The sequence below is a fragment of the Astyanax mexicanus genome, chromosome 11, assembly GCF_023375975.1.
Source record: "Astyanax mexicanus isolate ESR-SI-001 chromosome 11, AstMex3_surface, whole genome shotgun sequence".
In the NCBI taxonomy this organism is placed as follows: domain Eukaryota; kingdom Metazoa; phylum Chordata; class Actinopteri; order Characiformes; family Acestrorhamphidae; genus Astyanax; species Astyanax mexicanus.
The window spans coordinates 40,535,929-40,551,861 of record NC_064418.1 but is presented as its reverse complement, the minus strand read 5'-3'; the positions used below and the strand labels follow the sequence as shown (position 1 = coordinate 40,551,861).

At 38.4% G+C, this 15,933-nt stretch overlaps 1 protein-coding gene across 11 annotated transcripts in view; it reads left to right on the top strand.

Moving 5' to 3' along the window:
- Positions 1-15,933, top strand: part of pcbp3 (poly(rC) binding protein 3) — a 118,524-nt gene that overhangs the window by 38,888 nt on the left and 63,703 nt on the right. For all 11 annotated transcript variants that reach the window (XM_022680161.2, XM_022680160.2, XM_022680165.2 and 8 more), the window contains exons 2-4: positions 1,472-1,571; positions 2,729-2,839; positions 3,356-3,528. The gene's annotated coding sequence lies outside the window, so the exon portion shown is untranslated. The remainder of the gene's footprint in view (positions 1-1,471; positions 1,572-2,728; positions 2,840-3,355; positions 3,529-15,933) is intronic.

The following is a 15,933-nucleotide window of genomic DNA, read 5'->3' as shown; positions in this document are numbered from 1 at the left end:
CACTGTCTAAAGTCAGTGCAGTTTTGTTTTCCCGGAAAATCTTACAGCACTTCATGCTTTTCTCTGCTGACAACTTTTCTAAAGATGCAGATTTCATTTTCCAGCAGGACTTGGCACACTGCCCACATACCAATTGGTCTTATATAATATAAAAATGTTCTGAGACACTGAATATTGGGTTTTTATTAGCTGTAATTAGGGGTGGGCAATATTATATCGTATACAATATATGGTGACACAGAAATATCATGATATTAAAAATCCATATCGTGATAATAGAGATGTTCTGTCTTAAAAGTAGTCTATTATTTACTGTGAAGCTTTAGGTGTATTTATTGTATAATTGTTTTATTTTGCAGTTTATATGCATGCACTAAATATTCTGCAATATTATTTGCTGCATTATATTATTTTATGCTATATTATTTATTTTGCCACATTATGATTATGCTGTTATACTATTATACTATATTCCTGAAATGAATGAATTATTTTAGTTTTCCTATATCGCCAAGTATATCGTTATCGCAAAAATACCCTGAAATATCGTGATATTATTTTAGAGCCATATCGCCCACCCCTAGCTGTAATTACTGAAATAAAGTAACTTTTCAATGATATTCTATTTTTTTAACTGTTCTAGTATTTGGTTTAGCAAATCCACGTCATATTTAAAACTTACAAAACTACATAATCACGATACATATCTAATTTATACATATAATATATAAAATGATCTGATTTGTCATGGTTAAAAAAATAGAGCCCCTCTAAGTCTCTGTTTACTGTAGGTACTAATTCTCACCATTAGATGGAGCTGTGCTCTCAGAGGCAGCGCTGAGGCTCCTCTCTCAGAAGCAGCTGGTAAAGTGTTGACTCATTATTGCTGTCTTTCTAAAGGTTTCTCTTGTTTTGGTCCTGCAGTCAGAGGCAGAGCTGAGCAGGAGCAGCTCTGACGTTCAGATCCTCCATCGGATCCGGCTCATTATAAATCCAATTTAAAGGAGAGGCTGCAATCTAAAGCTTTTGTATATTTTATATAGACCTGCTGCTCGAGGAGGAGCGCAGTTCCTATAGCTTTATTCCAGACATGCAGCAGAAGCAGTGCACTTCATCCCCTCATCAAAGCAGGGAACCTCGTTAGTGAAATCAGGTGTTCTGCTGCAGAGTTAAGCCTAATATGTGCAGCAGACACTGTGCTGCACAATGAATTCCATCAAGGGCCTGTGATGGACAGCCCAGGGTTCAGAGCTGTTTAAATTACTTGATTGAAATTCTAGATTAAGAAGAGAATAGTGCAGCTTTGGGGAGAGAGAGCAGCTGTCCTTTTACAACATCACCTCTTTGGTACACCTTAATCAATGATTAGCACTAATCTACAACACTAATGAGTGATTTATTCAGTGCTGGAGTGCTTAACACTTTTTGTTGATGAAATATTTATAAGTTATATTCCCTGTTCTTTCCACAGAATCATCCCTTCAGAAACAGAAGAAGAAGAAGAAGAAGAAGAAGGAAGCCTCTACATAGATCTGCAAATCCCTTTAAAAGAAAAGAAAAGCAGGGCTTAGGTAATACAGAGCATTGAGATAACCATCGCCTCGCGTCATGCAAAAACCTATCCAAAATATCCAAACTTTTCTGGAGAAAAAATAAATAAATAAATAAATAAACTTAAAAATTAGGTAAAATTTTGTATGGATATCATGTGCCTATAGCTCTATCCGGATGGGATTAGTTTCTCAGGGGGACGTCTGTGAAAAATATTTCACACTTCTATGCAGTGGTAAAACTCTTGGACTACAATTAAAAGAACAGGAGTTTTTTTTTGGAGTTTTTTTGGCTTTCTCGGTCACATGACTTTGTGTTTAGTAGCTCCTCCATTTCCACTTGCTCTTAGAACGTAGAAACGCGCATCTAAAGTGTAATTACGCTGCGTGGCAGGGGACAAATAGCTATTTTATTAAACACGAGGTGGCGAAACTTTACTAAAATGGACTAAAATTACCGGAGGACCACAGAGTTCAGCAAAAAACAGTAGGTAATTCAGCCTGTAATTTTCTCGAGCTACGCCTGAGAAAAACACATACATGGTTGTTCCGGATGGGAATAAAATCCCAGAGGACCCCACATAAAGAGAAAATTACCTCCGGACCTCCTGAGAAACTAATCCCATCCGGATAGGGCTTAAGGCTACACTTACACAGCAAGTAAAGGTGGTCCAAATCCAATTTTCTGACCAAATTCGATATTTAGTTTAGACTGTTTACTCAATGTGTGAATATATCCCAAGACCTATATCTGACTTCTGTCTGAACGGTTTGCGCTTTGTAAGTGGCACACATGTGTGACAGAGCAATGCTTCATGTTAAGTTTCACTTTAACCCCTATATAAATATATATATATATATATATATAAGCTCTTTAGGTTTTATCAGTAACCGGAAATGGTACAAAATCCACTGTACACATTTTTGCAGTAAACTAGTAAATTTTGCAGGAAAACAAATCAGCTGAAAAAAGTTAATTGTAGAAGTATATTGCAACAAAATGGAAAAAAATAAATAATTTAAAAAAGAACAGGGGCAATTTTTAGCAGATAATTAACTAGTTAAACTAGTAAGTAACAATGTAAATAAACAACACTGTCTGTGTCTGTCTGTCTCTCTCTCTATATATTTCTCTCTCTCTCTCTCTCTCTCTCTCTCTCTATTTTTCTCTCTCTCAGGTACAACTGCACTGGACAGCCTGAATTCTCCCCAGTTTCCTGGAAGTGTGACAGCACTAGGTCACATGACCTGGAAGAGAAAACCCAGGAGACCTTTTGGATCCCTTTCTGGTTAGAAGGCCATTACATCCGTCTGTCACTGTATCAGAGTGTAGAGGAATGTGTGTGTGAGCGGTTCTGCAGGCCTGTGGTGTCATTTGAAATGATCAAATGCAGCTTGCAGTTTCATTAATATATAAATAAAAGTGAAAAAAAAACGTTTTTAAAAGTGAAAAAAAATTAAATTACTACTTTTTTTTTTTAAAAGTATTAATTAATTCGACACAAGTCGACACAAATGCTGCTGTTTTTCTCTCTGTTTCTGTGGGGCTTTTCCTAACGAGGCAGTTCAGCTAAGCGTATGATATGTAAATCGGTACCCATATGGCTCCTGTGTGTTCACCCATGCTGTTGGGGGGTGAAGCCCCTTTGGCTGCAGCTAAGGCCCTGATGCGGCCAGTGTTGCGACGTATGGCGGCCTCGCATGACTGGCCAGCAGGGTTAATTGACGTGACGCTACTTGTGTTTTTTATGTATTTATTCATTTTTTTTTGTTGTATGTGTTGTTGTGTCACCGTGTTCCTGAAGAATGGGCCAGTTATCAACCTGGAAAGAAGTCTAAAGGCTGATGTGCTGATCTGCACAGCGACACAGCTGCGCTCTGTCTCTCTTCCCTCCTCCTCCTCCTCTTCCTCTTCCTCTTCCTCCACGCCAAGTCTGCCTAACCCTCGCCATTTATGCCCTGAGAGCCGCAAACTCCGGTGAGTTCCACTGATCCCACTTCTGTTCTTACTGCTCACTTTCGGAACCCAGCATGATGCCTCACTACACCATCTCCCTCAGAGCATCATCAGCATCGGGCCTGTGGTCCAGTGTCGGATTAGGCTTAGAACGTGTTCATGCTATTGTTTCTTTTTTGAAGTTGTGGATGCCATAGAAGTACATAGTACAAGTTTTAAAAGAAGTTTTAATAGTATTTTTTATTACATACAGCTCTGAAAAAATAAGAGACCACTTCAGTTTCTGAATCAGTTTTTCTGATTTTGCTATTTAAAGGTATATGTTTGAGTAAAATAAAAAATAATATTTTATTCTATAAACTACAAACAACATTTTTCCCAAAATTACAAATAAAAATATTGTAATTTAGAGAGTTTATTTGCAAAAAAAAAAAAAAAATCACAAAAAAAGATGCAGAGCTTTCAGACCACAAATAATGCAACAAAACCACATTCATATTCATAAAGTTTTAAGAGTTCAGAAATCAATATTTGGTGAAATAACCCTGTTTTTTAATCACAGTTTTTTTTTTTCATGCATCTTGGCAAGTTCTCCTCCACCAGTCTTACACACTGCTTTTGGATGGCTTTATGCCACGCCTGGTGCAAAAATACAAGCAGTTCAGTTTGGTTTGATGACTTGCGTTCATCCATCTTCCTCTTGATTATATTCCAGAGGTTTTCAATTTGGTAAAATCAAAGAAACTCATCATTTTTAAGTGGTCTCTTTTTTCAGAGCTGTAATTAATGCTATCATAACGTATTTCAACACAGTAGTGCTGTCTTGCGGTTGCCTCTTGAGTTTTTTATGGATTCACTAATGTGTAAAATCAAATGTATGCGATTAATTTATATGATCCTTTAACCACTTATGCTCTTTCACTCTCTTTACTCCATAAAGCCCCTAAAGATGCTTTTTATTAATGTAGTAGAAGCTATACACAAGGTCTGATGCATTGTTGCCTTCTGTTTTATGTAAATGAGACCAGAAATTCCATACCTCTCAAATTCCCACTCTTTCTGTTTGTCTGCTCTCTTTTTTCCTGCTCTGTTTAGTTTTCTAAAGAAGCTATAACTTGGTTCTTGGTTGACAAGTTGTTTCAACATAGTTTAAGTGTAATGCTTTGCAGAGCAGCTTTAATCTCCATGACTTGGAGGGATGGGAACTAGCGCTGATGTGAGGTGACCATTTGTGGATGGTATTTGTGGATGAGCTAGTGTGTGAAGGTCAGTGTAGGCCATAAAAAAAATAGGATTATGAATAATGTAATGTAATAGGGCCAGTTGACATTACTCGCTTTGATAAGAGGATTGTTTGTAGAGATTTTAGCAGGGCATCAACCCAAAAAGTATATTTAGATGTCTCATGTTGCTGGTTCTGGATTACTGAGGCCAGGGTGGGTCAAGCCTTAACTGCAGATCAGAAAATGCAAATAGAAAAATAGGTATTGTACATTTGTATGATCTTTTGTTTACTTCCCTGTAATGTTTACCAAATGTAATGATTTGTGTAACCAGCATGCACATCTCCACTGTGTGTGGAAGTTAATGCCAATTCTGTATATTCTGCTAATTCCTTCAGTGGAAATTCCTTCCAGGTTTTTTTTAGAACCTCTTTGCAGTCTTACACTCTGTCAACAGTCTATTTTCACGCCTTCCGTGCCTTTAAAACAGTGCACCGATGGGTGTGGTGAGGTGAAGTGAGGTGTGTTCAGGTAAATATCTGTTGTGTTTCTATTTTAGTGGTGGAAAACACAGGAGCTCCACTGACTGAAATGAACCTAGACAACATTCAATCACCAGAGTTCATTCACACACATGGACTCAACAATAAACAGAATAAAGAATAAAATAACCTTGCTGTTCCCTTAAGTGAGCTGCTGGTGTTCCTTCACAGCGTTAAGACGCAGGTCAGTATCCTCTGTTGCTGCCATCCCAACTTTTTTTTTTTATTTGCCTAGAGGTACCTGTCAGCTGGCCAGGGTGGTACTTGCACTATTAAAATTCTAACAATAATATACAGCTTTGGAAAAAAAATTAAGACACTTCAGTTTTTGAATCAGTTTCTCTGATTTTGCTATTTATAAGTATATGTTTGAGTAAAATGAATATTATTGTTTTATTCTATAAACTATGGACAACATTTCTCCCAAATTCCAAATAAAAATATTGTCATTTAGAGCATTTACTTGCAGAGCTTTCAGACCTCAAATAATGCAAAGGAAACAAATTTAGATTCATAAAGTTTTAAGAGTTCAGGAATCAATATTTGGTGCAATAACCCTGATTTTTAATCACAGTTATTATGCATCTTGGCATGTTCTCATCCACCAGTCTTACACACTGCTTTTGGAAAACTTTAAGCCACTCCTGGTGCAAAAATTCAATCAGTTCAGCTTGGTTTGGTGGCTTGTGATCATCCATCATCCTCTTGATTATATTCCAGAGGTTTTTGATTAGCTAAAATCAAAGAAACTCATAATTTTAGTTGGTCTCTTATTTTTTTTCCAGAGCTGTATTTCTGTCATGAGACAGAAAACACCTGTAACACCTGAGGTTATTTAAAAAGAGGTGTGAGGCACCCAGTGACTCAAAGTTCACACAGCAGAAACTTCAGCAGTGCACATCCGTGGCGTTGGTGTGTGATGGTGTTCTTAGGTGCATTGCTGCTGGTAGTTCCGGAGGTTTTCCCGCACCCCTTCTTCCCCACGCTGCCTGTTGCGTCACATTACTTCCCCATCACCGCGCGTCGTCTCGCAGACACCTCAGAGGGAACTCTCAAGGGAGCTGTTGTCCTTTGTCATCGCGAGCGCTTTCGTCACATTGGCAGCTTTCGCTGAGGGGCGATCCACACACGAGCCGCATTAAAAATAACTTACATGGAGACATGGGTGTTTGCTCCACACGCTGGGTCATGGAGAGTGGGTGGAGGGTCAGCGGGAGAAGGGAAGCCCAGGGCCCAGTCATGAATATTTGGGCAGAATATCATAAAATATGTCCTCTTGTCCTCTTCTTTCACACCCACTTTGCACTCTGCTGGGAATTGTCCTCTGAGTGCACAGGCCATACTGTTTCAATGTGCGAGAAAGTAAACAGCTGAGTAAACCATATTGAGGCTGTAATAGTGAGTAAGAGTGAAATGGTCTGATAATTTCAGTCCGTGCTCCTGACTGTTTAAATCCATATAGTGATATTCTGTTAAGAAAGCAGCATATTTTGTGTTTGGTTTGCTATTTATTTTTTTTTATATTATTTTATTTAAAATTTTTCCCATTTTCTCCCCAATTTACACTGCCAATTGCTCAACCCACTCATTAGGACTCCCCCTATCACTAGTGATGCCCCAACACACCAGATGGGTGAAGACTAACACATGCTTCCTACGATACATGTGAAGCCAGACACCTCTTGTTTTCGAGCTGCTGCTGATGCAGCATTACCGAGTAGCATCACAGCGCACTTGGAGGAAAGCACAGTGATTCGGTTCTGATACATCAGCTCACAGACGCCTTGTGCTGTGGACATCACCCTAGGAGTGATGTGGGGAGAGAGCGCCATCTACCCACCCGGAGGGAGCAGGGCCAATTGTGCTCCCTCTGAGCGCCCGCAGCTTGATGGCAGTGTTTGGTTTGCTATTTAATGTGAACATTTATTGATAATATTGTGAACAGCTTATAAAGAGCTACTAAACCCTAAACCAAATATTTATGTTCCATTAATAGCTGAAATGTGTTTATTTGAGATAATGAAACATACCAGCCTTGTTTAAATGTTTTTATAAACATCTCCTAACCTTTAAAAAACACTTTTATTGTGGCAATTTCTGCCTCTGCAGCGCCCTCTCAGGTTCAACTGTGCTATCTATAGGTGTGGATGATTTACAATATGCAGATCAGTCAAGCAATAATACTGCCCCCTGCTGACATCCAACCGTATGGGTCTCACCGCTATCAGAGTCATGCTGCTGCAGCCAGCCAATCAGCTCTCCCTCCTGCCCCGCCTCTAAACCCATACATCACCCAGTGCCCCTCCCAAACTACCCCTCCCATTTTTTAGCATTTTTGGAGGGTGGAGGCAGCTAAAATCACAGAGTTTAGTGCCCCTTTAAGGATATTTTTTGTAAAATTATGTTTGCCGTTTATATTCATGAAGTAAATATACTGTTATTGTTGTGGTAGATGTTTTGTTTTATTACACTATTTTTGTTACATTCTTTTTAATAAAATATCAGACAGTTGTGGTACAGTATCTTAATAGAGAAGTTTCTAAGGAGTGTTCAAAACTTGTGTATAAGAGAAAAACATGTATTTTGTTGCAGTAGTATTATGTGGACAAAATATTTCTTACCGTATTGTCATATTGCCAAAAACGTACCCCAAAATTCTATATTATTTAGGCTTTTCTTGCCCTTAAAAGTTACTTTAGTAAAATTTGTACTAAAGTTTTCTATCTATATCTAGGAAAATACAGTTTTTCTCTTCTAGAGCCCCGTAGAAACAGGACTTCATCTTTATGGTACTGCTAATTAAATATGAATAGACCTCAGGTGGAATTCACTTTACTGCAGTGACTAATGGAGGGCACTACTTCTTGCACCGCAGTGATACTTAAGTGTAGCAACAACATGCAGTCATGTAGGTGTAGGTATCTTCCACACCTTGAGCTCTGTGTGACGTGAGCATCTCTGGATGATCTATAAATCATGCTGTCTCAGGTCATGCTGGCAAAATGTATTTCTACCAATACATCATAAATGCACTGGACCTCAAAACAGATGTGAACACTCCGAGCGCAGTGCGAGATCCATCTTTTACAGAAGGTTTCAGCATGTAAAAGTCAAGGCTGCATGAGAAGACATATGGAAGAGAGATGTGGTCCGTGAGAAGATCTATGGACTCGTTCAGTAGTTAGCATGCTGCAGACCTCTCTGTCTCAGCATCTCCAGACTCCGGCTCCTGATTTCTGCTGCTCCAGCGCTTTGCTGTGAATGATGCGCTTGTCAGGTGGGTTCTTGATGGCGGCAGAAACCGCCTGTGCCAGAGATGAGTGAATGCAAGACGCACAAATTATTCTCATTAACATCTCCGCGCCTCCATTATCGACTCATCTGCACTCTTTGTCAGAATTACTGCCAAACATGGAGGCAGGGCCAGACTTGTGATGAGCAGTCTGTCCTGCTCTGATAAAAGCATCACAATTTTGTGTTTTTGTGCAGTTACACTTGTGGTCATAAGTTTGCATACACTCATTATGGACATAAATGTCGTAGCAATATTAAGTGTCAATTATTTCTTTAAACTTGTCTTTTTATGGAGCAGAATGAGTGACAATTGTAAATTTATTGTATAATTAATGGACAAAACAAGAATTTGACGCACAAGTTTTCATTTTGGGAGACAAAGACAGACCCAGAGACAGAAACCGGCAGACAGAGACAGACCAGGAGAGAGACAAACAGAAACAGAGACAGACCAAGAGAGAGACAGACAGAGACTGACCGAGGGGCTGACCAAGAGACAAGCAGACTGAGAGAGAAACAGAGACAGACCCAGAGACAGAAATAGACAGACAGCGACAGACAAACAGAGGCTGACTGAGAGACAAACAGAAAGAGAGACCGGATCAGACAGAGAGAGACATACACAGACCAAGAGAGAGACAGAGACAGACTGAGTTAGAGACTGCGCGAGAAATCAAACAGAAAGAGAGACAGACTGAGAGAGAGACAGAGACAGATAGACCCAGAGATAGATTGAGAAAGAAACAGAGACTGATTGAGAGACAGAGACAGACAGAAACTTTTATTTACAGAAAATGAGAAATGGCTGAAATAACAAAAAAGATGTAGAGCTTTCAGACCTCAAATAATGCAAAGAAAACAAGTTAATATTCATAAAGTTTTAAGAGTTCAGAAATCAATATTTGGTGGAATGCATCATGCATCTTGGCATGTTCTCCTCCACCAGTCTTAAACACTGCTTTTGGATAGCTTTATGCCTTTACTCCTGGTGCCAAAAATCATGCAGTTCTGCTTGGTTTGATGGCTTTTGATCGTCCATCTTCCTTTTGAATATGTTCCAGAAGCTTTTAATTTGGTAAAATCAAGGAAAAACTTTGTTAAGTGGTCTGTTATTTTTTTTCCAGAGCTGTATTTGTCAGAAATGCATTCAAGATTGGAAAAAATATTCAACATACTTTTGCTATCTGTGTAAGGTTTAAGAGGTTAATTGTATTCTTGAATGTGGTTTATGTAGCGGTGAAGAAAAGAATGTGCTCATAATACATCACACATAAGGGTAAATTGACCACATTCATGAAATACTATGTATAAAGTAGTGAATAGATGGTTGGTGCTGTAGTCTGCAGGGAGGTTGATCTCCTGGAGCAGGGTCGGTGACTTCTGCATTAGCGTATGTTCAAAACACTGTGAAGTTCTGTTATTTAGTTCATGAAGAGTTTAACACCATGTCAGGCTTTACACGGCCGTTTGTATATGCAGTATATAAAGCATGGCTTTAAAGAGATTAACACACTCACATTGTACAACATTAGTGTGCATGATCCGCTAAGGACAGATGTCCTTAGAAAGAAGAGCAGTCCATTCTTCATCCTGCTGCCTTCACTTTACTAACCCCAGTGGAGAAACACAGCTGCTCCCTCCATGTGCATTTCTAAAGTTCAGGACTCTGCGAGACTGTGGCGTCTGTCCCTGCGGGGTTGATTATGCTGAAAACACCGCCGTTCTTTTGGCCCAAAAGGTTTTATTTTATAGCCATGCCCTCTTTAAACCAGGTTTGCCATTCTAAAACTGGATGGCCGGGGATCCGCTGAGTATAGGAAAGACTGAAGAAAGTAAAATAGGACTAGAGCTAGCAGTGCTCATAAATGTAGATAATGATTTTATAGCTTTTTAAATAAGGGTTTAAGAATTGTAATAATTTGTTTAGAAATACTGTATCAAATAAAAAACCCTATATTTCTCTCCAGAAAAAGCACTTAATTTAAAGGAAGCTTAGATTTCCAGAAAGACAAGAACTAGCGTTTAGTACGGTTAGCAGCTAATTCAAACGCCTCTCCAGCAGTGCCAGGATTAGAGCTATTAGAGTTATTTTATAGCTTTTTAAAAAAGGGTTTAGGAATTGCAATAATTTGTTTAGGAATACAGTATCATGTAAAAAACACTAATATTTAAAAACAGAAGTTTACATGTTAGGATTGAGTAATAGACTGTTTCATTAGAGCCCACTGTTCTGATCAGATAAACCGTAACTTTATTTAACCATATTTTTTGCCCTGTATTATAAGGCGCACTATCAATAAAGGTCTATTTTCATACCGGAATATAGGGCGCTTCATGCGACACTAGTAAGGAACAGGGATGTTGCCATATTTTCTTTCTAATTCAGCAGGTCTCGCTGCTTGTTGGCGACACCTGTAAAGCTAAGCTAAGTTAATCAAAATAAAATGTAAATCAAAGAATTGCTGGATGTAAACACATGGATTTCTCTCCAGAAAACTTTTTATTTGGGTGAATTAAGCACTTCTGTTTATTTACAGTAAGCTTAGATTTCCAGATTTAAACTAAGGCTAAGAAAGGAAAGAGTTAGCGCTTAGCTTGGTTAGCAGCTAATGCTAGCACTTTCCTTTTTTAGCCTTAATGAAATTCTGTCTATCTAAACTTGATAGACAGAGCTAGCAGTGCTCATAAATGTAGGTTATGATTTTATAACTTTGTTTTACCGTATTGTTTGCACCAAATTATAAGGTGCACTATCAATAAACGTCTATTTTCTGGTCTATTTTCATACACAATGTGCACCGGATTAAAAGGCGCATTATGCGACACTAGTAAGAAACAAGTGTGTCGCCCTGTTTTCCTTCTAATTCTCAGGAAATAAGCAGGTCTCGCCACTGGGTGGCAACAGCTGTAAAGCTAAGCTAAGTTAAGTAAACAAAACTGTAATTCTTAAAAAAATAAAAAAATAAATATATATATATATATATATATATATATATAAATATATATATATATTTTTTTTTTTTACGTCAAAGGAGTGCTGGATGTTAATCTACACAGATTTCTCTTCTGAAAACTATTTATTTGGGTAGTAAAGCACTTCCGTTTATTTACAGTAAGCTTAGATTTCCAGATTTTCACTAAGACTAAGAAAGAAAAATAAAGAGATAGCGCTTAGCTTGGTTAGCAGTTATTGCTAATTCCTCTCTAGCAGTGCTAGCCGGGGTTAGCAGCAGGCTACAGGCCGATAATTCTCACCTCTGAATAAAAAAGAGTTAGCGCTTAGCGTAGTTAGCGGCTAATGCTAATACTGCTCCAGTTTCAAGTGTTGGTGCTGGAGAACTAATATAACTGTATAACTCTGTACTTCAGCAGAGTGGCTTTACTGCTCCTTAATACCTGACTGGTGCACCTCATGTATGACCTGACTGGTCATACATGAGGTGCACCAGATTATAAACTGACGACTTTTGGGAAAATTAAATGATTTTAAGTGCTCCTTATTTTAAAATGAATAAAAAAAATGATGGAATGAGACCTTTTAGGTGGTTAAAGTTGCAGTTTCTTTCAAAAAACTTTTCTTGATGGTCCCTCAAAGAACTTATAATTATACTATTATGATTAGCTTTTAGCATGTATTAGCTTTTGGCACTCCCCTAGTCTTTGAATCACCCCTTTGGCTCTGTGTTTTTTTTTAGCGAGCATTTGCTATCACAGCCGATTTTAGGTTTTTAGTTTTGTAAAATTAGCATGCTGTAGAGAAAAATCTTGCATTTGTTGTGAGATCTTGTTTGTGTGTACGACCTGGGTGTCCTCCAGTGATCAGATCTGTGTCAGACAGTGCATCTGTGCTGAGTATAATGCTCCTTATTATTCAGAATAGAGTCGTCTGCTGCTCTGTGTGTGTTTTTTTTTGTGATCAGGGTTGCTTTGCAATGCTTTCCACTGCCACTAATGATTCACTTTGATGCTGATTTGGTCTGACTGATTCATAGGCAAAGGCAAGGCATTAAACATGCATTCTTTCTCTCTCTGTCTCTCTGTCTCTCTCTCTCTCTGTCTCTCTCTCTCTGTCTCTCTCTTACACACAAAGACTTCTAGTTTTTTTAAACTAACAAAATAGGCTTGTATTTTTACTCCATAGCCTTCTAGTTTATGCACTTAAATATTTAGCACCACCCATGTGTGTGTGCAAAAGGAAATATAAGGTGCTGTTGTTTTTCAGGAGAGTGGTCATTGGTATGGTAGAGGTTGCCTCATCATAACATCTTTTTATATCCTCTGTTTACTTCTGTCTCTTAAATCCGCACTGTGATCTAATGGGATGTGATTCAGCCGAGCTGATTTAGCCATTAGGCAGCTCACACAAACATCCCAGCAAGCAGATAAGTGTATGAAAACATTTATTTCCATAATTATGGAAAGAAAGTAAAGTCCTTACATATTTATACTAAGAATGCATATTTCAGATTTTTGTACCCAACATCTAATGGGTAGAACATGAGGTTTAGAATGACACGAGTACACATTATGTACGTTTTATCAATAAACTTAATAAGTCTGGAGATACAAGTGAAAGAATAAACATTTTAATCTTAAAAGAATAGAAGAGTTACATAAACAGATCCAACACAAGTCAAGAAAATTGATTAATTCACAAAAGAACTGTCCCTTAGTCAATATTATGAGCACCAGTTCATTCAAAACAAGAAAACTTGCTGGTCCACTACGTGCTGTCTTTAAATTTAAAAGTTAAAAAAGTTCTGAGTTGAATCTGTAGCAAATTGGACTGAACAGCTCCATCTATTTTGGGAAATGAAGAGGCCAGATCAACACCTTGAAATCTGTCATGTTCCTCAAACCTTTTTTTATAAATCATGTAGTGTCAGATACTTGTCACAATGAAAGAAAGTTAGTAGAGACTTTTTGACAGGATTGCGTCCCAATATTTTATCTGATTTGAACCATAGTAGCTTTTGTGTTGGTTTGGACCAGATGGAAAAGCCTTTGTTGTCTTAAAGAAGCTTGATGGTTCCATGGTCCGGTTATGAGTTTAAGGTTACAAAGTTATGGTCTCAATCACAGTACTGGTGTCTGATCATCATGTGTTCTTGCGATTTGTCTTATTAAGTCAAAATGAATCAATATGTGAGCTGCATTACAAAGTCTTCTAAAGGCAGCCTTACCAAGGGCCTGTCCTACGTCGGCTGCAACCTAGACTTTGGAAAGCCGCTGTCGACTTCTTCATGAGCCTCTTGTGGGCTGGGCCATGTGGGTAGAGTTGGAAAAATACGTCTTCATATGTCTTAAGCAGGGGGTCTCTGGAACCAAAACTGGGAACTAGGGCAATAATATCACCAAAAAAAAATTATATCGTGAACAATATTATACCCTGAAATATTGTGACATATCACCCACTGTATCACACTGTTCTCATTTCTTAATATAAATCTATTAGATACAGATGAGATATGTCCAGTATTATTTATTTTACTTTAATCCTGGATATATGGAGATATTTGGAGTGCATTACTAGTATCATAACGTTGTGGATTTTTGACTACTGTTACAAATCTGATAAAATAATTGTTTTTTAATATCTCAGCCATATCATATTGCATGCAATAATAAAATTTTAAATATTTTTTTTCTAATTTACTGTTTTGTCAAATCGCCAAAAGTACCATGAAATATCGTGATATTATTTTAGAGCCATATCGCCCACCCCTACTGGGAAGCCATGGTAAAACTAGATCTGGGGAACACCTGCTGGAATAGGTAAGAATTAACTTCGACTAATTTTTTCGTGAGTAAATTCAAAGCCAAATGTTCTTATCTGCATGTCCCACAGAGAAACTTCCTGACAGTGATGAATGCTGCTGATTTGCTTGTTCTGCAGCGCCTAACAATTATATTCCCTGTATTAGGACTCCTGCAGCGGCTGGCCGCTTTAGTCAAAAGTGTTATCAAACACCAATTACGAGGTGCTGTGTGTGTGTGTGGCTTTTATCTCAGAAGTGTTTTCAGGAGAAGTGTAAGGCATGAGTGATTAATATTCTTCTTCTGGCAGCAGACTGGTGGGCAGGTTTGTGTTTATGCCACATTCAGGTCGACTGACACTTCCAGTCGGACTCACGCTGCCTGAGTCAGACATGTGGCCTGGAACAGCCTCCTGAGGCCGGGAGGGAGAGGAGGAAGAGGAGGAGGAGGAGTCCGGGAAGATTACTGCAGGAGAACTTCAGCAGTGAGCTTCTCTGACATCCTCTTCCTCAGCCACTTATTCTGTCCCTGGGTTTGCTGGATTTATTGGGAGGGCATGAAGTACACACACACATAAGCACACACACACACACACACACACACACACACTTCCCCAGTCTCTTGGCTGGTTTGCTGCTGGCCACACTGTCTGGTTGGATGGCTTGTCTTGTATCTTTCTGTGGGTCAGGGGTGCTCACTTGAAGAGAAGTTTAGAGCTGAATAACAGCCTGTGGGAAAAGAATGGAGGGCATGGATGCAGAAGACCAAAGGTCTCCTTGATTAATTTGCTGATCTTGAGGTGTTATGGGCTCTGAATTAAAGGGAAGACTCCCCTTTCCTCTGAAGATGTCCCTGTGGAGGTCAACCTGATGTTACTGGCTTTTGTCCTGTGCACATACAACCACTGGCTATACTGGCGTAGTGTGTGATGATGGTGTCATCATACATTCTATTTATTTCGTTTTTGTTTTTGCCTTTAGAAAATTTTACTCATTGTTCTTTGACTGCACGCATTCACTGTGGCACTGTTTTCACAAGATTTTGCATATTTATTTATTATTGGCTAGAGTTTCATTTATTTTTCCTGAAGATCTTGTATTGATGATGGGAGATTTAGAACACTGCACAAGTCTTATCCAGTGCATCCCAAAGATTCTCAATGGGGTTAAGGTCTGGACTCTGTGGTAAACAATCCATGGTAACCTGATTTTAGTAGTTTCGTTAAACTGCTTAGATGTTTTTTCTGCTTGATGCATGGCAATAATTTGACCTTTCTGAAACGGTATAACATCTTACACATGATTGTTTAACAAATAAGAGGCTACTCACTGCATCAGATCTCAGTAAATCTTTGGCTCTGATCTCAGTAAATCTTCTCCCAGAAGAAGAATACATTATACAACTATAATATGACATACATTAAAATGACAGTGCATAGATTAACATATTTAGAATGTGTTTAAAATTGCAAAGAGCATGTTGAAAAGTACTTTTAAAACATTTGTTGTGGTGTGATCTTTTCAAAGTCCTATAGCAATAATCTTTTTTTATTAGCTCGCTAACTTTCTGCAGATCTACTTCTGCATTTCTTTATTTCACATTTCTTTAAA